This window comes from Mauremys mutica, chromosome 5 (assembly GCF_020497125.1).
Source record: "Mauremys mutica isolate MM-2020 ecotype Southern chromosome 5, ASM2049712v1, whole genome shotgun sequence".
In the NCBI taxonomy this organism is placed as follows: Eukaryota; Metazoa; Chordata; order Testudines; family Geoemydidae; genus Mauremys; species Mauremys mutica.
Window position 1 is genome coordinate 62,293,147 of NC_059076.1, and position 22,918 is coordinate 62,316,064.

Sequence of the window (22,918 nt, forward strand, 5' to 3'; positions counted from 1 at the left end):
GTTGCCAACTTTCTGACTGCAAAAAACTGAACATCCTTGCCCCAGCTGAGGTCCCACCCTGCTCCATCCCCCCTCCCTCTGTTGCTCACTCTCGCTCACTTTCATCAGGCTGGGGCAGAGGGTTGGGGGGCGGGGGGCGGGGGGGGGGGCGAGGGCTCCGGCTGGGGGGTGCAGGCTCTGGGGTGGGGCTGGGGATGAGGCGTTTGGGGTGCAGGAGGGGGCTCTGGGCTGGAGCAGGGGGTTGGGATGTGGTGGGGGGGAGGGCTCCGGTTGGACGTGCAGGCTCTAGGGTCAGGCCAAAATGAGGGGTTCAGAGTCCGGGAGGGGGCTCAGGGCTGGGGTTGGGGTGCAGGAGGGGGTGCAGACTCCAGGAGGGAGTTTGGGTGTTGGAGGGAGCTCAGGTACCGGGGCAGGGGGTTGGGGTGTGGGAGGGAGTGAGGGGTGCGGGCTCTGGGCAGCGCTTACCTTGGGTGGCTCCCAGAAGCGGTGACATGTCCCTCTGCCTCCTAGGCTGGGGCATGCAGCCAGGGGCCTCTGCGCACTGCCCCTGTCCGCAGGCATCACCCCTACAGGTCCCATTGGCTGGGTTCCCAGAGCCGCCACGTCCTTTTTCGACCAGGCATTCCGGTTGAAAACTGGACACCTGGCAACCCTAAGAAGGGAGGAACTCCTGAGCATGTTTCTTAGTGCTCTTGAGCTTGTGTGAAAGACCCTTCTAAGCATCAGCTGGAGGCAAGGGGGAAAAAAACCTTGTTTTAAAGAATTTTTAAAGGAATTATAAAACCTCACTGAGGACATACTATTTAAAGGGTACTTGATCGGAAAACGTAACTTTTTAAAATTATCTGGGTTGATGCTGTCTCTTTAAGTTGGCATTTTCCTCTCCATGCTACTTGTGGGTTTTGGGCAGTGGGAGTTCTCTGCCAGAGACTGTATTGAAGGGGGTCAGAAGAGGACTGTATTGTATTCGAGGGGGCCAGAAGAGGACTGCAGGACAGAGAGCCAGCTGATGGCTCTGGGCTTGGTATGAATCTGATGGAAGGCAGAAGTGATGTGAGGGGATGGGGAACTGTCCCCTCTTCTACATGATGGGCAATTGGCACAAAGATTTGCCAACCCCTCTTTTAAAGAAAGCTACAGTGTATCTTTTTTTTTTTTTTTAAACCTTTCTGAAACAGAAGAATAATTTTAATACATTGCTTCTAGTGGATACAAATTAACAGGTTCCTTGTTTTAATTTACTTTGGTCTTCTAGGGCAGTGGCTCTCAATCTTTCCAGACCACTGTACCCTTTCAGGAGTCTGATTTGTCTTGTGTATCTCCAAGTTTCACCTAACTTAAAAACGTCTTGCTTACAAAATCAGACCTAAAAATACAAATCTGTCACAGTACACTGTTACTGAAAAATTGCTTACTTATTTTTACCATATAATTCTGAAATAAATACATTGGAATATAAATATTGTACTTACATTTCAGTGTATAGAGCAGTATAAACAAGTCATTGTCTATAAAATTTTAGTTTATACTGATTTTGTTAGTGCTTTTTGTGTAGCCTGTTGTAAAACTAGGCAAATATCTAGATGAGTTGATGTGGAAGACCTCTGAGTACCTGCAATGGAACATGTACCCCGGTCGAGAACCACTGTTCTAAGGAATTGCTGCCAAATAGGACTTTAATTAATTTATTATGAATATCTGCCATAATGAAAGTGAATAGTCTACCACCTTATTTCCATAGTTTTTGTTGTTGTTGTTTTTTTTTTTTTTTGGCATTGGTACATGCCACATACAGGCTGAATTGACATTATTCTCCCTAGCATTATGGTGTTGATTTCGCCTCCTGTTGTGACTTAAAGTGTATTTATTTACAGTTTAACAATACATAGGCATTTATTTTCTGCGGTACAAAGTTTTTCAGCTGATAAACTGAAAGGTATTGCCTAGGCATTGTCCAATTACATGATATCAGTAGAAAAAAGTAATTAATACTAGATGCTTTTTTCCCCCACCTTAGTGAACTTAATGCTTCTGAATGATGCCAAATGAAGAGTCTTCAAAAGTAGCTTAGTGTATGCATAAAATACATAACAGGAGTGTCTTTTGAAGAGGGAGTTTTCCTGCTAATGTGCATCAGCCCTATTGTGTGGGGGAATGCATGTAGTGATGAGAGAGTAGTTCAGTCTCTGTGACCAGTAAACTTGGATCTCTTTAAGACTGGATGGTGGGTTTTTATGTTGTGGACAACTGTCTTCTGGAAACTGGGCTCAAGAACACAACCTTACTTGACATATCAGACAGCCATTTAACTTTAATAAAGAACCTGGTCTGGAACTTAGAGCGCACATTCTCCAGCATTTTCATAGAGTGGACTACATCTTACCTGATGGAGTGCAAAGTGAACTGCTTTCCTCCCCATTCACAATCCCATGGATCGCCTCTCCACCTGTTGACAATCATATAGCATTCCTGGGGCAACTACAGCAATTGTTTACATGGGAAATTAATATTAGGGAAGCATTTAAATGTATTTTTAGCTGTCTTGCAATGCAACTTAACCACTGGAAACAAAGAGAGCCAGTACCATGTGACCAGAGAGCTGTACATGGCATGCCGTCAGTGTTGGCTTCACTGTAGGACAGTGGTTCTCAACCTTTCCAGATTACTGTACCCCTTTCAGGAGGCAGATTTGTCTTGCATACCCCCAAGTTTCTCCTCACTTAAACTACTTGCTTACAAAATTAGACATAAAAATACAAAAGTGTCACAATACACTGTTACTGAAAAATTGCTTACTTTCTCATTTTTACCATATAATTCTGAAATAAATTGTGGCTCACAGGTTGAGAAACACTGATATACTATATAGAGCAGTATAAACAAGTCATGGTCTGTATGAAATTTTAGTTTATACTGACTTTGCTAGTGCTTTTCATGTAGCCTCTTATAAAACTAGGGAAATATTTAGATGAGTTGACATACCCCCTAGAAGACCTCCTCATATCCCTGGTTGAGAACCACTGCTGTAGGATATCCAGGGGTTGAGAAAAGAGACAAGCCTCCTCTTTCTCCACTCTTGTAAACTTTAAACGGTCTTTAAATTGTTTGTACTGCTAATGCAAGTAAATGGCAGCTGATGATAGAAGAGTTTGGATAATTGTGTATTATCTTCATAATCCATCTCTGTTGAGAAACAGTTCAGTTGATAAAGGAAAACTAGAGCCTCAATAAATTCTGGGAAATCTTTTTCCCCCACTATGTGAACAGACAAAAGTGGAATTTGGTGCTTGATGCTCTGTTATAGGGCTGTAAAATACAAAATCTGCTGTATAAGGGTAAAATGTGCCAAATGAACATGAGTCCATTCCCCAAACAGCTCACAGTCTCAAGGAATGAGAGGATACAGATTATAATGACCCTGAACAGAGCGGGGTGGGTCTTCAGATCTTGAATGCTTCCTGGAACAGGTGGCACCATTTTGAGAGAGGGTGTTGGACATAAATTGCAAGGTTGCCATAAGGATAAGGGAAGAATGAAAGAAATTGGAGGTGGGCAAAGGAGTCTAGGGGGAGGGGATTTTGGCTAGTTTCCAAAGTGTGGGAATGGGAAGTAAGAGGAGAGACTTGTATAACAAACCGAGTTTTAAATTGCCAGTAGCATTTATATAGTTTCCAAACTTAAATAGATCATACAGATAGAGGAGTGGAGGAAAGGAAGTGACTTTAAAAAATGTCAGTTCCTATTATATTTCCAGTTTGACTTGGAAACTGACTTACATTATTTCTCTAGCTTTACAATTAAACCTGTTTTCCCCTCACTCATAATTTTTAGGGCCCTACCAAATTCACGGTCCATTTTGGTCAATTTCACAGACATAGAATTTTAAAAATAATAAATTTCATGATTTCAGCTATTTAAATATAAAATTTCATGGTGTTGTAATTGTAGGGGTCCTGATCCAAAAAGGAGTTGTAGGGAGGTTGCAAGGTTGTTGTAGGGGGAGTTGTGGAAGAGCTACCCTTACTTCTGCCGGCAGCGGCCCTGCCTTCAGAGCTGGGCAGCTGGAGAGCGGCGGCTGCTTGCCAGGAGCCCAGCTCTGCAGGCAGAGCCATTGCCAGCAGCAGCGCAGAAGGAAGGATGGCATGGTATAGTATTGTCACCCTTACTTCTGCACTGCTGCCTGCAGAGCTGGGCCTTCAGTTATCAGTCACCACACTCAGGCCACCCAGCTCTGAAGGCAGCAGTGCAGAAGTAAAGATGGCATGGTATGGTATTGCTACCTTTACTTCTGCACTGCTGCTCGCAGAGCGCTTCCTTCAGAGCTGACCTCCCTGCAACTCCTTTTTGGGTCAGAACCCCCAGTTTGAGAAACGCTTGTCTTCCCTGTAAAATCTGTATAGGATAGGGTAAAAGCACACAAAAGACCAGATTTCACAGTCCGTGATGCCTTTTTCATGGCTGTGAATTTGGTAGGGCCCTAATTATTTTATAACACTAAATATCCTGCTTAAGCAAATTGCCCTCAACCCACAGTCTTCTCTCCTTTCACAACTCAACATCCTCCTGTTTCCATCCCTCTCCCACACAACACCTGGTCATTCTTCAGCATCCCTTTTCAGAAAATGACCAGGGAGAAATGAGTAGTTTACCAAATATAGCATCAGTTGATGTCAGGGGTGGAAAGAACCTCTGGATCTGAAGGCAGGCTATGCTCCTATTACTGCTGCAATTCCTCTTCCTGTGTCTGGGGTGTGCTGGGTCAGCCTGATCACGAAGGGGACTGGAGGGTGGCAGGAGCACTTCTATCTCACAAGGACCAAAAGGGAGCATCTAGCTTCCTGGATTGGCTTGGGCTACTGTCTAATGAGTAGGGAGAGGGGGCTGGTTTTGTCCACTCTGAGAGTGGCATAAACTATCCAAACTACTGTACCTAGCAAACACTTTTAAAGTGGGTATAGATAGTGGTGCTTGATGGATTGAACACTTTTCAGTGTGATGTGTGTGAATATAACTGGATGTCAGTCCTCATTTGAAAGAGCCACTGGTGTGGCATTTAGCCAAGCAGAAGTGTGTTTCCAGGACAGATGGCACTGCAGTCAAGAGCAAATGAGTACATGCTTGATCTCTGACATGGACTGAGCTGCAAATAACTACATGGTGTTCCCCTGTCTTTGTTCTGAGGCAGTTGTGAGTGTCCAAACTGACGTTTTTTCCTTTCTTAATCAGATGTTTTAAATCAAATATAGTTGGACATCAAAGGATCATAGCGTTAGAAATGTGATCCTTTTAATAGGTCAATTTGCCTTACAAGCAGTGGTGTAAGCTCTTCAGGGGGTGCACATTTGAAAGCAACAAAGTAAAATGATTATTTTGGTATGAAACTCTGTTTGTGGATGCAACGGTCCTGTGATATATATTTTAAAGTAGGATTTGGCTAATCCCAACCTTACAGTTATTCTTGTATCATTTTATACTCTTCTGAATTATTTTTCTGAATGAATGTTATACACATGTATGTATGTTTATAGGATTTTGAATGTGCTCTCCCCCATCCTCTCCCTGGAATTGTGCTCCATTGAGAAGAGTCCCACTGAATCCTTACTGCTAACAAATCTGCTTTTCAACTGAGTGGATTTCAAGAGCTGCAAAACTGCCAGTCCTAAGTCTTGTGGAAGATCTTACTGCATGTGAGTGGCAACTACTTTTTTTAACATAATTTCCTTGGTATTTTGAAAATACTCCAATTTAACTAGCCCAGATTTAAGAACTAAGGTTCCTGGAAATGTGTAAGATTTAAAAAAGGTAACCTATTTCTGTTTCCTAAAAGTGAAGAGAATATTGGCTTAATAACAGAGCCTATATTAAAAAAGAACTGAATGTTTTTTTTTTTGTTAAATAATTTTTTTTTATGTTTAATTCCCTACCATGCAAGGTATTCTAAAATTTAAACCAAACTTTTTTTGTTGCAAAGTTAGAAACCTTTGAAAACAGAAGTTGGAACATTATTTAAAATTTACAATAAAAACAAAGTGTTGAGAATGCAATTTAGGAGAAGCTCTTACTGCCCAATGTGGATTAATGTTTACTAATGATGTTGAACCTCAAACAAAACAAAAAAAACCCGGGCGATTCCACTAGCGTGAGACGCGAATCTGCTGTTCCCACTAAAATATTTTTTGGGGGGACTTGACAGCAACAGCATGTCTTTAGGCCTGTGATAAGTTCTCCCCTATAATAACCTTGGAGGGTTGGCAAAAAAAAAACCCAAGCCCTCCCCCCCTCAAAACAAACAAACAAACAAAAAAAACCCCCAGTTTAAATAGTGTGTCTGACCCGGAGTGAGTGTGAGATGGGAGAAGCGAATCTGCTGTTCCCATTACAGTACTCAGTCTGCCTGTGCCTCTCATACTATGCGCATCTCGCTGTGCTGAGTGAGATTCTACTGTGCCTGTACTGTTTAAAGAGACAGTACGTATTTTTCGTACTGTATAACATGGCCCCTAAACACAAGGCACCTACTTCAGCTGGTGCTCAGCCGAAGAAACAGCGATGTGTTCCAACGCTGGAGGAAGAACTGGCTGTGTTGGACTTATTGAGAGACGATATGTCCATCGCCAACGTGGCGCGTAAATATGGCCGCAACGAATCTAGCATCCGTGCCATCAAGATTCGAGAGACAGAAATTTGTCAAGCTGTGGCATCAAGTGCTCCAGTAACTGCTAAGGTAACGAGCCAAGTGCGTGATAAGACTTTAGTGAAGACTGAAAAGGCATTAAACTTATGGCTGGAAGACATGAACTGTAAACGTGTGCCTATCAATGGCAGCATGTTGTGAGAAAAGGCTCTTAGCATCTATGCACTGTTCAAACCTCCCGCCAAAGAGGGACAGCCTTCTGATGAGAAGGAATTCAAAGCCAGACAAGGTTGGCTTAACAGTTTTAGGAACCGCTTCAGCCTCAAAAATGTGCAGACTACTGGTGAAGCTGCATCTGCCAATGAGGACGCAGCAAAAGCCTACCCCGAACAATTAAAGAAAACCATAGAGGAAAGGGGCTATCTTCCAGAACAAGTTTTTAATGCTGACGAGACTGGGCTCTTCTGGGGGGGGAAAAAATGCCCACCTGCACTTAAATTTCAAAATCAGAAAGACAAGCCCCTGGCTTCAAAGCAGCTAAAGACCGTGTGACTGTGTTGCTTTGTGGCAATGCGGCTGGGCATTTAATAAAGCCGGGCTTGCTCTACAGGGCTGCAAATCCCCGTGCCCTAAAAGGCAAGAACAAAAATCTCCTGCCTGTGTTCTGGCAATCAAATAAAAAGGCTTGGATGACGGCAGCATTATTTCTGGATTGGTTCCACAAGTGTTTCATTCTGGAGGTCAAGCAGTACCTTGAAGAGAAAGGACTTGACTTTAAAGTGTTGCTGATGGTAGACAATGCTCCTGGCTACCCTGCGGCACTCCAGTTTGTGCATAACGATGTTGAAGTCATCTTTCTCCCCCCCAATACCACTACCATCGTCCAATCTCCTGACCAAGGTGTCATTAGCTGTTTCAAGGCCACATACACGAGGCTTACATTCTCACAGATCCTTACCACTATGGATGCTGAGCCCAATGTTAATGTGATGGAGTGTTGGAAGTCCTTCAACACTGCTGATTGCATCACTTATATTAAACAGGCAATGGATGCAATCAAGCCTGAAACAGTCAATGCATGTTGGTGAAACCTATGGGAAGAATGTGTGACTGGATTTTAAGAGTTTCCCGACCATTGACAAAGAAGTGCAACTCATCATTCAGGTGGCCAAGCAAGTGGGTGGTGATGGCTTCATCAACATCCTCGAGGAAGAAATTGAGGAATTAATTGAGGGCCATAGAGAAATATTGACTAACGAAGAGTTAGAGGAACTGATAAAATCGTCTACAGAAGACGAAGACTAAGATGATGACGAACAGGAAGAGCCAGCAACTTGGAATCTTCATAAATTTTCTGAAGTGTTCCAAGCAGTGAAACACTTGAATGATTTACTTTCTGAATATGATCCTTCTATGGAACAAAGCCTCAAAATCACACGTAGTATTACAGATGATTTGAGACCATACCAAGAAATGTTTGAGGAGCTCAAGAGACAACAGCGACAGTTTCCAATCACCATGTTTTTAAAGAAAAAACAACCACCAGCAGCAGAGCCTACACAATCAACTTCTTGAGCTGAACCAGAGCCATCCACTTCGTCTACGACTTGCTCTCCATCACCCAAGCCTGGCCCATCATCTCCTGAATCGACATCAAGCCCTGACAATTCAATAATAGTGTTGTCAGGGGAAGAGGAAGGCTAATCATTGGAGTGTGTACAGTTCAAGACTAGCAAGAATATCCAGGATGACTGGTGACTGTTCAGGTTTACAGTACTGCACTGTACTGTTTTCATTTGTTGTTCTTTCATTCTTCTGTCTCTGTTATGTCATTAAAAGTACTGTAAAATTATATTTTGCATATGTAGTCTTATGTACTGTACATTGCTGTATACAATACATAGTACTGTACAGGGTTGTATACACAAAATTGTACTTTATGGGTTATTTAAGGGATTTTCAAGGGTCATTTTGACTATATGCGGTTTTCGCTTTACGCACTGACTGCGGAACGTAACCCCAGCGTAAGATGAGACAGACCTGTATGATCCCAGTGCCATATGCCCATTACTAGTCAAACAAGATCTAAGTTTGTAAAATGCAAGCTTAGCAGAATGCTTATATGCTCTGTGTTTTTGATTAATGTGTACAGTTGTTTGGTCAAACCAAGGTGTAAACAGAAACTGATTAGACTAATATTGATATATTCCTGAAGGACACTAGTTGCTGGAAATGGCAGAAATCTTGCCAAATCATTCACTGTAGCTTTATCCCTTTTTCCTCTGTTCCCTTCATCCCAAATTCCTAACCTCTAAAATACAAGAACACAAGTTCTTTCATTGGGTCTTCATTTCCTCTCTTTGGATCACAACAGGTGGGGTCTGCATGTGAGGCTGTTTGAGGCCAGTGGGAAGCTGGGCAGATGGCCATTTTCGACACCAGTGCTAAACCCTTTAAACCAGCCCATGTGGGAGATGTTTGTAAAGCATATGGTCATTGTTGCTTTTCTTCCAAGCGCACCACCTCAAAGGGGCTGCACTGTATTTTAGGTTGGGGAATGGTAATCTTTCTGCAGAAAACAAATCTTATCTGTCTACATCCCTATACTGTCTGAATGCCTGTGGTATAGTGGGATTTGCTGCTAGGACCTCTTGTACTGACTGAGGAATAACTTCACATTGGACCAATTTTAAGACTTTGAGCCTAATTGTGCTTTCATACTGGTATAAAACTAGTGAAACTCATTGACTTCAGTGGTGTTACTCTTGTATACAAGAGATTAGAATTGGGGCCAAGACTTTAAAGCAGTACTTATTTATACTGCTTGTGTGGATTTTGGCAATAGCTGCACTACTAGAATTTAACTTGCTGCTATTTGAAGTGTTTTGGGATGCTTTAAATAAGAAGTATAGAAAATCAAATGCTATTGAAGAAAAAATCTTGAAGAGATCTTTTTTGCATTTCCTTGCTATTACTATGTAAGATACTTTATTCTTAATATGTAGCGAAACCTACTGAGAAGATCAAGTATAATGCAGTATTACAGACAAATATTAAAGGTATTTTTATCACAAAATATCAAGACTTACAATCACTTTCTTTGTCTGCTTTGTTTTTGAAGCAGAGAGAGTTTTGCTGAAGTAAGGAGTCCAGAACACATTCCTGTATATCTAGAAATCACATTATGTAGCAATAAAATGCAGTGACTTCTCAGGTGAAGCCAGAGTTACTATTCTGCGCCAACAATAGTACAGTAAAAAATTTTTGTTCTAATTTTAGGCCAGGAATTAGCTGTGTGGGTATAGTCCAGAGACCACAGCTGCAGCTAAAGGAAATTTATTTAATTGGCGAGAAGGTAGTGAAGCTTTACTTTACTATGTCTACAGTAGCTTCTAAAAGAACAGCAACATCACTAGCAATACAGCAGACTCCAAGATCTAAATACCTATATAGTCAGTTACAGACAGTTGTACAAGTTGTGTTTAATAGTGTTTATCTAATAATTCCATGGTTAATATTACAGGTGGCATACAGAATAAATAGAACAGAATATGACTTCCAACAGGACATGGCCCCTAGATAATGTATGGCTGGAAGAAACCTTGAGAAGTCCAGCCCCCTGCTCTGAAGCAGGGACCAGGTAAACCTAGACCATCCCTGACAGGTGTTTGTGCAACCAGTTCTTAAAATCATCCAGTGATGAAGATTCCACAACTTTCCTTGGAATCATATTTCAGAGTTTAACTACCCTTATAATTGGACAGTTTTTCCTAATATCAGACATAAATCTCCCTTGGTGCTGATGAAGCCCATTACTACTTCTCCTATCTTCAGTAGATATGGAAAATAATTGATCCTCATCCTTTTTATAACAGCCTTTAACACATCTGAAGTCTGTTATCAGGTCCCCCTGCCCCAGTCTTCTTTTTCAAACCTAAATGTACCCAGATTTTCAACCTTTCCTCATAGGTCAGGTTTCCTAAACCTTTTATCATTTTTGATTCTCTCCTCTGGACTCTAATTTGTCTCCATCTTTGCTAAGGTATGGTGCCCAGAATTAGACATAGTATTCCAGCTGAAGCTTCATCCGTGCTGAGTAGAGTGGGACAATTACCACCCGGGTCTTAAATACGACACTCATGTTAATACACTCCAGAATGAGATCAGCCTTTTTTGTAACTGCAGCCTTTTTTGTAACTGTAACTTATATTCCATCTGTATTCCACTGTAATCCCCCAGATCCATTTCAGCAGTACTGCCACTTAACCAGTACTGCCACTTAACCAGTTATTGCCCATTTGGTAGTTGTGCATTTGTCCTCCTTAAGCAAAGTACTTGTCTTTATTGAATTCAGACCAATTCCTCAATTTTGTCAAAGTCCTTTTGAATTCTAGTCCTGTCCTGCAATGTGCTAGCAGCCCCTCCTAGTTTGGTGTTATCTGCAAATTGTATAAGCCTATTCTTCACTTTGTTATCCAAGTCATTTAATGAAAATAATTGAATAGCGGCTATCCCAGGACTGACCCCTGTGGGACCTCACTATATACATCCTCCTAGTTTGACAGCAAACCATTGATAATTACTCTTTGAGGATGTTCTTTCAACCAGTTGTGCACTCACCTTACACTAATTTCATCTAGACCACATTTCCCTACTTTGCTTGTGAGAATGTCATGCCAGGCTGTGTCAAAAGCCTTACTGAAATCTGTATCCACTAGGCAAGGAACCCTGTCAAAGAAGGAAATTAGGTTGGTTTGGCATGATTTGTTTTTGACAAAGCCATCCTGGCTATTCCTACTGTTCTCTAGCTGCTTACAAACTGATTATTTAATAATTTGTTATAGTATCTTTCCAGGTATTGAAGTTAGGCTGACTGGTCTATAATTCCCCAAGTCATCTTTGTTCTCCTTTTAAAAGATAATGCCTTCTGTCTTAAGGAGACTGCTTTGGTATATTCAGTGAAAGCAAGAGGTCAGAGCCAAAGGGTAACATTTTCAAAAGCATTCAAGTGACTTTAAATCCATTTTCAAAAGTGTCTTAGTCACTTAAATGCTTTTGAAAGTTTTTTACCCTGTGGCTCTGACCTCTTTGAATTCATTGAAGAGAAACACTGTTTCTTCACATATAAGGTAACTCCCTTCTTTTCATGTGTCAGTATATTTATGCCTGCATCTGTAATTTTCACTCCATGCATCTGAAGAAGTGAGTTTTTTACCTATGAAAGCTTATGTCCAAATAAATCTGTTAGTCTTTAAGGTGCCACTGTACTCCTCTTAAACTGTCTCCTTTTATTCAGGTTAAATGTAAGAAACTATAGTGATCTCCAAGGTAAAGGCACACCCAATGACACTCAAGGATTCAAATGACTTGGTGGGAGTGGTTTCTTGAGGGGCATTGTTTGGGTAAGGGTTTGTGAACAGGAGAGAGAGAAGAAGCAGAAAAGGAGACACATACTGAATAAGCAGGCGGTAGCAAAACCCTGAGAAAAGACTAAAGAGGAGGTTGTGGGGGATGCTGCTTAAAGAGGTTTGGAGCTGAGAGCAAGGAAGCTGTCTTCTGCTGTTCTGGTTCCTCCTGTGCTCAGGTAAACAGGACTTTGCATTCACTCTTTATAAATGAACAAGATTGCATCAAAGGTAACAGACTCCATCATCAGTTTCTGCTTCCAACTGGACCAGTCTACAAGATTAGCCCTCGTCCTCTGTCTAAAACCAGATTCTGGCCTAAATCCATTTTCAAAAGTGACTTAGGTTCTTAAGTCATTCTGGGTGCTCTTCAAAATGTTACCCACAGCCTATGTTCAGATGTCATTTGAAATATGATATAGAAGCACATGTTTGAACACTGGCTCATTACTGACTCAGAGAGAAGAGTGCAGCCTTTAATGAATCACACCTGAATTTTTGATCTCCCATCCAATTACTAACCATGTCCAACCTTGCTTAATTTAGATTATGCCCCATAATGTAATACTGTACATGACATTCTGCTGCTCGTAATCATAACAAGGTAGAAAGATCACTTGAATTACTGAATTCAGGTCTAAAGCCTTGGGCTGTGCTGAGCACCTGCAGCTCCCAGTGAAATTGATGGGGCTGTGAGAGGTGCACAGCACTTGAGTTTGGCTCCAGTTAAGTACTGGGATGTCTCCAGTAAAATAAACTAACCTACTTACATTTCTTAGGCTTTGGCTACACTGGCATTTCGGCGGCAAAACTTCTGTCATTCGGGGTGTTAAAAAAACATCACCCCACCCACCCCGGCAACAAAAGTTTTTTTTACCGATGAAAAGCACCCGTGTGAACAGCACTTTGTCGGCAGGAGCACTCTCCTGCCGACAAAGTTGCTGCCACTTGTGGGGGGTGGAAGTTTTTTTTGTTGGCAGGAGAGCTCTCTGCTGACAAATAGCAGCTACACTGCATGGCTTTTAGCGGCAGTGCTGTAGCAGCATAGCCATGTTGCTAAAAGTTGTGTGGTGTAGCCATAGGCTAAGTCTCTAGGGAGAGGTTAAAGGTGAAAAACAGGTTTTCTGTCAGACAATAATTCACACGTAAACAGACATATCTAAACATTTAAGTATTGTGTAGTTCACAATGGGCTGCCTCTTGCCAGTCTGCACAGAATGCTAATGAAGGATTGTGAAAACTTTAAAGAGAGAAAAGTGACGGGAGGAACCACATTGTCTTTTAAATCTAACTTCACTGGGACTGATTCCGCTCTTGCTTTCACTGGTGGAAATCTAGAGTAACTGCTAAAAACAATTATCTTAAACCAAAATTTGTTTTAGTCTAACATTATTGACTTCAGTACAGTTAAAAAAAAATGAGGTTCAGTTGTACTGGCAAAAATACTACTGTTCGGAACTTTTGAAAAAGGTGAATAATATATAGTGGGGCAATAAAGTATTAGGCCTGAGGAAGTCTAAAACAATGGAATAGGGTGGCCAAGAATAGTATATTGGAGAGGTGAAACCTTTCTATTCCATTGTTTACAGGGTTCAGTTTTTGCTTGTTTAGAAGGGACAAGAAAAACTGGTCTTGTGCTTTGAAAGACCAGGCACGTACAGTACGTTGGTTTCAAAGAATGGGTTGGCTAGCATGTTTGTAAACCCCAGCCTAGAGAAGGCAAGCTGTACTTTAATATGTGCTAACTGAGACTAGCTGACAGGTATTAAAATACAACTTGCCTTGTCTAGGCTGGAGGTTTTTTTGAGGCTATCTACAAAAAGTACTGACTTTATCCAAAACCTGTTATCGGGTTCTTTTTGGGCCTGTAACAAATAACCTTAATTATAGCATGACTCTGCAAGTTGGTGAGGACCCTCAATTCCCATCAATGTCCTTTTCCTGCTGAAACTTTAATAATGAATAAGTTAATTGGGTACTTGTTCTGTTTTTCCTAATAAAATGAAAGCACTCATTTCATTTAAATAGATTGTTAATTATCACAACTTTATATTATTTGGTTTTATACAGTTTAAGTTGAGAGAGAGAAAAAAGGCCCGTTGATAACCCACTTAAAAGTGAGGTCTATACTTAATCTCAGTGCTACAATATAATTTTTTTAACAGTGAAACATTTGTTGTTGTTTCAGGGTAAACAGATATGCGTCTCTTTTAAAAATCCACTACAGGGGAATTTGGGAAAATCAAAAACCTTCATTGATTTCTTGTATGTGTTACAGGTTCCCCTCTGTGCCAATTCACAGAGAATGAGAGTTGTAAAATAGAGTATTTGTGTAACAGTTTTGTAACTAATACATTTACTTGTCAGACTCTTGTGTACATTGAAAATGGGCTTCATTCTTTTCACATTTCATTTAGATCTAGAGATATAGAATGATCCAGACAAAAATAAAAATAAAAATGTTCTGAGGAAGGTCAAGCTGGAGCTTCTGACCCAATATGCAAGTCCAAATCCAGGCCTCATTTCTCATGTGACCTTGGCATGAAGCCATGTACTTGTTGCTTTATCTCATTAGACTTCAGTCTAGCTCTGTCTTGGGCTGGTATGCCAGAATTTTCTTTTTTTCTATTGCCCTGTTCTAAATCCACTTAAAAAAAAAATAGCCCAGAAGAGTTTGAGTGGAGGTGGGCAGGGAGGCATATGAAGATGCTATGAGAATTCCAAGCATGAGGAGCGCTTCAAAACACTGCTTAATCTCGCGGTGTGAACACCACATGTTTTTGGGAGTGAAGATGATCTGAATTGGAAACACAAGATGAGAGATTCCAGTCAAATATCTGCAACATGCAGAAAGTCCTACAAAAATAGAAGCCAAATTGGTTTAAAAGTTATTTGCAAGTACTCTTCCCATGCATATGGCTAGTGGGTGGGTTTTTGCCTTGTATAGTTTTTCTTTTGAACTTCTATATTGTACCCTGCTGTAGGAGCCAGATAGTGGAGTGCTCTGTCTGCATAGGGAAAATGCTGTGTCTTGTGATGCAGCATCACTGTTTTGATGACCAGGGAACCCCTTGTGCAACTGGCAAAGTGGTATTCCATACCTGCCAACCACTGCTAAAAATGTAGTGGATGCCTGTTTTCTTATCTGCCATGGCAAACAATAGTCCAAATTACATAAATCAGATTAATGTACATATTTGCTGTCTTAAGGGCTATATTTTTAACTTTCTTCACTGTTTTTCCTTTATTTAAAAGAATGTTGATTATAGACCTTTGTATTAAAAATCTTTGACTTGATGCATAGATATTGTATGTGTGTGAGACTCATAAAGGGAAAGATTAAAGTGATATGGGTGCACACCTGCCTTTGGCTTGCAGCAAATCTTAGCACACATTTCTGGATTCTGATTATCACAGCATTACCGGCAGTAGGACACCTGCTGAAAGGATTCAGACGCCTGAAGAGCCAAGAGGCTGCCTACTGTGTACGTCTGGTGTACCGATAATTATCACCTGAGTCATCTGAGGGCTTGTCTACATTTACAGCGCTGCAGCAGCACACCTGCACCGCTGCAAGCGGCACAACTGTAGCACCTAGTGAAGACACTACCTATCCTGGTGGGTGAGCTTCTCCCATCCACGTAGGTACTCCAGCTCCCGAGAGGCGGCAGCTATGTCAACAGGAGAAGATCTCCTGTCAACATAGCACTGTGTACGCTGGGAGTTAAGTCAGTATAACTACATTACTCAGGGGAGTGGATTTTCCCCAGCCAATATAAGTCAGTGTGGTCCAGGTCTGAGTTACAAACTCTAGGTTCTCCTGGAAGTCTTTCTCATGTTCTTGACTTCTTCATCATTACACATGATACATCCCTAGGAACCGTGTCTTCTGTAACTCTTACATTTTTGGCATGATTACATTAAAAATATCTTCTGACATATAGAACTGTCAGCCTAGTAGTGTGGTATATGTTTTGTATACGTGGAGAGGTGGATACAGTGTGTATGTTAAAATGTTGGGTTACGATAGATCGTCATTGACAATGCTAACCCCTTCACCCGTTCAAGGTGTGGGCTATATGCACTAGTGTCCTTATTTACATTAAACTGCATATGAAAGTTTGACATGTGGGTGGGTAGAAAATGAAACACAAATTGAGATGGTTAAAGGTAAGCTTGTTCTATTTCTAATTTGTTTAGCAGAAGTGTGGCAATTTCTTCAAGTGAAAAATTAACAAGTGACTGCTTTGCATTTTTAATAATGCATAGTAAGGTGATCTTGTTTGCATAAGCCAAAGGTGGGGGATGAGAATTTTTTTTCAATATATGTGTGTTGGTTTTAGATATTTTGACTTTTTAAAAAAAAATGCATAGAAATGGAAGTTTTAATACACTTTGCACATACACTGTCTGTGTTTAATTATTGTTGTGAGATGATCATATGCTGGCAAATGAGCATTTCTCTCTGCCAAGTAGTGATGGAAAGAGCTCCAGGAATAAAAACTTTGAGCATTTAGATCTCATAGGGTTTTAAAATCTGAATTAAGAAACAAAACAAAACTGCCCAATAAATCCAGTTCCATGCTGAGCAATGAGCAACAGCTTGGCTCCTGAGCCATCAACATGCAGCGTTTACCCCTAATTAATGGATCTGTATCTATTTCTTCTAGATAAATATTTCAAAATGCAGGAAAAACCCAAATAAATATTTTGTCTTCCCCTTGATTTTTTTTTTTGGTTCTTTTCACTTTTCTTTTCTCTTACTTATTTTCTTTAACTCCCAAAAGTATGCTTTTTGGTCCCCCCCCACCCCTTCTTTCTTTTACAAGCCAAAGACCTATTTTTAAAGTATTAAGCCCTTCAACTCCCACTGTAATCAATGGGAGTTGAGGACATGGGATCAAGCCCAAGGACAGTGATCCCTTCCTATTTATTGTATCTCCTTTAATTCTACCTAACCACCATGCTGTTGGTTACTCTATCTCCTTCCCTCTGTTGTCTTAACCTGCTTTCTCATCTATTTGTTTCTCCTTCTATACCTTCCATTTTGTTCATGCATCTCTTCTTCAGTCCTCAGTAGCAGAGGAGGATTGTATTTTGTGCTTCCGCTCGTTGCGCTTTCATGGTGGAAGTGGCTGCCAGAATAGAAAGAAAAAGATGATCACAAAGATTTAGTCAATTTTCACTCTGTTCCTGATGGAGCTTTGGAGGGAAGACCAGCAACAGCACATGCAAATATCCAAGTGGTGGTATGTTTGTGTTTTGTGGAAAAATTTGAAAGGTCTCATTTTCATCCTGATGTGTAATAGGAACATTTTTGAAATCTCAAAAATATTTGCTGGGCAGGAAGAACATTTCCAACTCATGTCTAGCTGTTAACATAAACTTACTTAATCACCTATTAAATAGTAACTGTAGCACTGAGAATGGGATATGCTGCGCTACCACATCGTTATTCTGTTAGTGTCCTTGTTAGTTAATCATATTACTGGGCATTTTGTAACTCTTTGCTTCCTGTTGTCTTTATGAAAGTAACAATTTTAAAGTTGCATTTCTAAATGTAAAAGGCTGTAGAGGAGTTTTTAAACTAAGGGCTGAAGAAAGCCAACAGGTGCGCAGGAGCACATAATTTGGACCGAGACAGCCCTGAGGATTTATTAAAGGGGATACTCTATATCTTAATAAAGAGGAGAGGTTGAAGCTGATAAAGTACAGATAGGAACTGAAGAGAAACTGTCAAATGAAAGAGTCCCATTCAGTAACCTCACCTGAAGGCAGACAACTAAATATTGACCAATTTTTATAAGTGCGTGTATACAAATGCAAGAAGTCTAAATACAAACATAGATTACTAGGGTTGGAAGGGACCTCAGGAGATCATCTAGTCCAACCCCCTGCATGGGTGAACTTGGGTGTGCGTGGTATTAAATGAAGATATTGATATAATAGGCATCACCAAAACTTGGTGGGGTCATGGTGGCGGGGGAGTTGGCGCTATCTGTGAAAGAAAGGGAAGAGTCAAATATAATAAAGATCTTAAATTAATCAAACTGTACCATAGAATCTGTATGGATAGAAATGACATGCTTGAATAATAAGAGTATAGTAGTAGGAATATATATTATGCACTACCTGACCAGGATGGTGATGGTGGCTGTGAAATGCTCAGGGAGATCAAAGAGGCTACAAAAACAGAAAACCCAGTAATTATGTGGGATTTCAACTATCCCCATATTCACTGGGTACATGTCACCCCGGGATGAGATGCAGAGATAAAATTTGTTATAGGGTTAGCTTGCCTACTTTCCCATTTGGAATTCTGTCTCATCTTTTTGATCCAACATTACATCTCTCTACTATTGTTTGGGAGGAGTAGGGAGATAATAGAGGTAATCAGATGACCAAGTACACTTGTTCATAAAAATCACAGTTGGTAGTACTCAGTTATAATTTCTCGTGTGCATAATTTTCCTCCCCATACTTTGTACTTTTAAATACTGGCGTGTTTGAGGAGATGTGGCTGGTCAGAGTAGTATTGCTTGCAATCCCAGAATAGTTGGGGATTTCTGCTAAAATGGTCAGTAGTAAAATAGCTAACGATGATTATTAAAAGTCGTCATTAGCTATCAAAGTTAATATTTGGCTGGCATAAACAAAGGCAGTTCATCCCTCTCACACCTACTATTTCAGGTCTCCTGACTGGCCTCATTGGTCACAAAATCACATTTTGGAGGATTTTCTTCATGGCAGTAAGTTGGGATGGATTTTGGTATAGGTGAGAGGGGGGTCTTCTAAAAACTCCTTCCTAACTGCAGACTGCTAAAATTTCAAGTGGCTGAGAGTGTGCTGCTTGAAAGGGTGCAAAGCAAGTTTTATTGAATAGCTCACGCCCGGTAGTTTTAATAATCCTGTTCTGTAGTGAGAGAGACTGTGGATAAAGTTATTTTGCGGGTGGAAAATGCATGTCAGACAAGTTTAGCTGTCCCAAAACTGTTTGTCAGGAACACTTAAAATGTTCTTACTTGGTTCTGGCCATAGTACTGCTATTCTTTCAGCTGATGTCAGCCTTATATCCTGTCAGGTTTCTAACAGTCAGAGGAATAAGGTTCTGGAACAGCCATGCAATACAGCTTAATTAGTTTTAAGAATGCTGGACAAATTCATAAATGGGATTGCATGTCAGGGTTGCTTGTGGTGGTGGAGAGCAGGGCTTAGCAACCGCAGGGCTCCCTTCTGGTTTAATTCCTATGTTCCTAAAATCTCAGACCTCAGAACTTCAGCCATCACCTGCAAAAGTCAGGAATGGATTTTGTTCTCCAGTGTTTTTTTTTTTTTTTTCTCTTCTCCTTCCTCTGAAGCATCAGAGATGGCCACAGCTGTAGATGGGACAGTGAACAGGGTGGAACGGTGCTTGGAAGTGGCACTGAGAATTCTTTCCCTTTCTGGTTCTTGCTCACATGTTCAGGGTCTAACTAATCGCTATATTTGGGGTTGGGAAGAAATTCCCCCCCGAGGTCAAATTGGCAGTGATCTTTCCTTCTTCTGCAGCATGGTGCGTGAGTTGCTGGGTTAGATAATTTGGATATATCTCACGTAATCAATTCCTTGCCATTGCAGGTGCCTCTGGCATTGGTGTACTTGGGTCCCTCCTAGTCTCTGCCTATGGCACACAACAGCTTAGTTTCTTCAGAGCTGAAATATTTTGGTCTAATTTGGTTATTGGGTTTAGTGTATGGGTGCTGGATGGTTTTGGAAATACAGAAGGTAGATGATCTAGGGGTCTTTTCTGGCCTTAAACTCTGACTCAGCGTGAGGCGTGGTGTGTGTTTGTTTTTTTGTTGCACCATTTTCAAGGTGGGGAGGGATGGTAATGTGTTTAGAAGTGGTTTAAGATACATGCCTCTTGCTGTAAGTTTCTTGCCTTTCCCTTTCTCTTCTCTGCATCTTTCCCTTCAACAGCATCGGAACTGTTGTTTTTTCACTGCAATCAATTCAGCTGTCTAATGTTTTGTTTTTCAGAGCACACTCTGCTGTTAATGAATGTGATCATTTACATAGTGTCACTGTAGTATTGGCATGCTAAATAATTTAGTGGGCTGTGGCAGGTAGATAGCTGTGAAGTGTCTCTGTTACTATGGTAATACATTTGCTTAATGCAAATATTAGTCATTCTGACCATATGCATCTCTGGGCTTGTGACATTTATTTATTGGTCTTAATTTTGGGGAGAAGGGAGGGGAGAATCTGCTTCATAACAATTTATTTTCAACGCTAGTAGCCTTGTCCAGTAGTTACATTTACTTACTGTTCATAGAACAAGCAGTCGACCTGCACTTAAAGAGCAGTTTTTCTCATTTTCCTCCTCACTCATAACCTTGCTGGCTACCACATACGCTAATCATTCTTTTCTCACACCAGTCTGTGTTGGCGAGAGAGGAGTTGTTTTGGAAATAATTATAGTTTAGAACCATATATTTTTTTCTTACCTTCACTTCCTGGCTGAGATGATTTCTCTAGTGATGTAATGAATAGAGCAGCAAGGTTATGAGGGGTCTAAGGCTAATGGGAGGAAAGGGCCTAAGTATGAATTACATATTGCAAACAAAATTATGAAAGTCATCAAACATGTATCTACATACATATTTACATATTTATTTATGTAAAATTAACAAGTTTATTCTATTTTCACTACACTCAGTTCTTCATATTTCTGAGTAAGAGGTAGCATGAGGGATGCTACGCTGTCCTTCTCTTAGGCCTCCTTCCTCCTAGGCAGTGGAGTGCTCATCTGTATGAGGATGAACACTGCAGCATTCCCCATCCTGCTCACCTCTTTCAACCTTGTGCCTCTACCCTCAGCTCTCCACACAGTTCAGAGCCAAGCCCTGCTGGTGTTTTCCCACCAAGCTATGGACTCTGCATCACATACCCTATCTCACTGTGACTGCTGTCTGGGAGGCAGCCAGCATTTATTATATAAAAGAAAACCACCCAGGTGTAAAATCCAGTGAAGTAGAGGAAGTAGTATTGGTATTATTTCTCGGATGATACCCAGTTTGTGTAGTTAATCTCCAGTAATTCACCACATCAGGCCATTCTGTCACCAAGCTGTTCCACAATTAGAATTACAGACGCTCTCCAGGTTACACAAGACCCGACTTACGCAAATCCGCAATTATGGAAAAAGATCTGTAAGCTAGAAATAGGAGTGGTGTTTTTATTTTGCGTAATGGTCGGGTATACGTTTCCGGCTTACGCAAAATTCGAGTTACGCCAGGCATTCCAGAACAATTGCGTAAGTCGGGGACCATCTGTATAGGACTGGAAGGGACCTTGAGGTCATCTAATCCGGTCCCCTGCACTCATGGCAGGACTAAGTATTATCTATTCTAGAATGTGTGATCAGCAGCTCTGACATGAGCAGCGGTGGCCAGGCTGTGGCTCCGGAGCCGCATGAGGCTCTTCATAAGTTTAATATGCGTCTCCTTGCATAGGCACTGACTCCAGGGCTGGAGCTATAGATGCTAACTTTTTCCAATCTGCCGGGGAGTGCTCAGTGCTCAGCCCCCCCCCACCCTTCCCCTGAGCCTGCCACACCCTCACTCTCTCCCCATCCTTACCAGAGCCTCCTGTGCACCGCGTAATAGCTGATTGCGGCAGGCGGGAGGTGTGGGAAAGGAGCAGGAGGCACTGATTGGTGGGGCTGTTGGTGGGCAGGGGGTGCTGCAGGTTGGAGTGGGGGAGCTGATGCGGGCCTGATGACCTATTAGTGTGGCTCTTTGGTAATGCACATTGGTAAATTCTGGCTCCTTCTCAGGCTCAGGTTGGCCGCCCCTGGACACGAGGTTTTTAAAGCATGAGTTCTGTGTGCACCAACCCCCTATGGTTTGCATTTGTTTGTTTTAAGCTTTCTGTAAGAAAAAGGTAACTGCTAGAAGTGACTCAGAACTTTAGATGGTTGCCCAGTAATAATATTTAGCACTTCTGTACTATGTTAGCTCTTCAAAATCACTGTACAAACATTAAACTTAATCTGAAGCCTTTAATCTTTTGAATGACTAGGAGTTGACAAAACAGACCTATTCCCTGTTGTGTTCTCTGCACCCCACCCTCGTGCCCCCCCTCCCCCCGAACAAAAATACTTCATTGGAAAATCAGCATCTTTAAAGAACCATGAAGGATCTTTCAAAAGAACAGGCCAACCAAGGCTGCTGTAGTGACACCCTTGTTATACCAGGTCTGGTGTTTGTTTAAGGCTGGTGTAGAATGGAGGGAGAGCTTCCTGTTTTGTTTTTTGCATGTGTAAATCAAGTAGACCTTGCTTATTTATTTTTTTTCCCTTAAAGTGTTCAGAGTTTAGAGGAGGAAAGTGAATGAGAGTCTGCTTATATGAAGTGTGAAAAAGCAGAAGGGACCAAAATTTATTCTTGTGCAAAAATCTGTTCTCCCTGAAGTCAATAAGGCTTCACTGCTGTAACTGTCAGCAGGAATTGGCCTGTGTTCTCATTCCCTTCTTGAATCACATTTCAGGCTTACCCAACATTTTCCACTTGGGAAAGAAGATAGTTTGAGTTGGGGCAGAAAAATGAGGACTAACTTTAGGTTTATTTAGATTTGTTTTTGGAATGAAACTAAAAAGAAATCAAAGGTGAGGTATTTTTATGATGGATTGAATGCTAGAGAACCAGCAAATGGGCAGAACCTACCTTTAGCCTATTCAGCCCGTCTTTCTATCATTGCCTGCTATGAAATGGATTTAAAATCGTTGAGGGAGAGGGAACGGAGAAACCTGCAACATTGTGTGTTGAGCTTCTTCCAGTGCTTTTGCAACCCCTTCAAAGTACAAAGATGCGTTGGCCTGTGGAGCTAGGCTGAGCAT

At 41.3% G+C, this 22,918-nt stretch overlaps 1 protein-coding gene across 6 annotated transcripts in view; it reads left to right on the forward strand.

Annotated features, from left to right (window-relative positions):
• The window catches only part of FHIP1A (FHF complex subunit HOOK interacting protein 1A), a 131,636-nt gene that overhangs the window by 21,405 nt on the left and 87,313 nt on the right, over positions 1-22,918 (forward strand). For 4 of the 6 annotated variants that reach the window (XM_045017887.1, XM_045017893.1, XM_045017894.1 and 1 more), the window contains exon 3: positions 5,529-5,687. The exons of 1 other annotated variant lie outside the window; for it this stretch is intronic. The gene's annotated coding sequence lies outside the window, so the exon portion shown is untranslated. Of the gene's footprint in view, positions 1-5,528; positions 5,688-10,256; positions 10,275-22,918 lie in introns of those variants that run through there. One more of the 6 variants, XM_045017891.1, reaches the window with a different exon arrangement.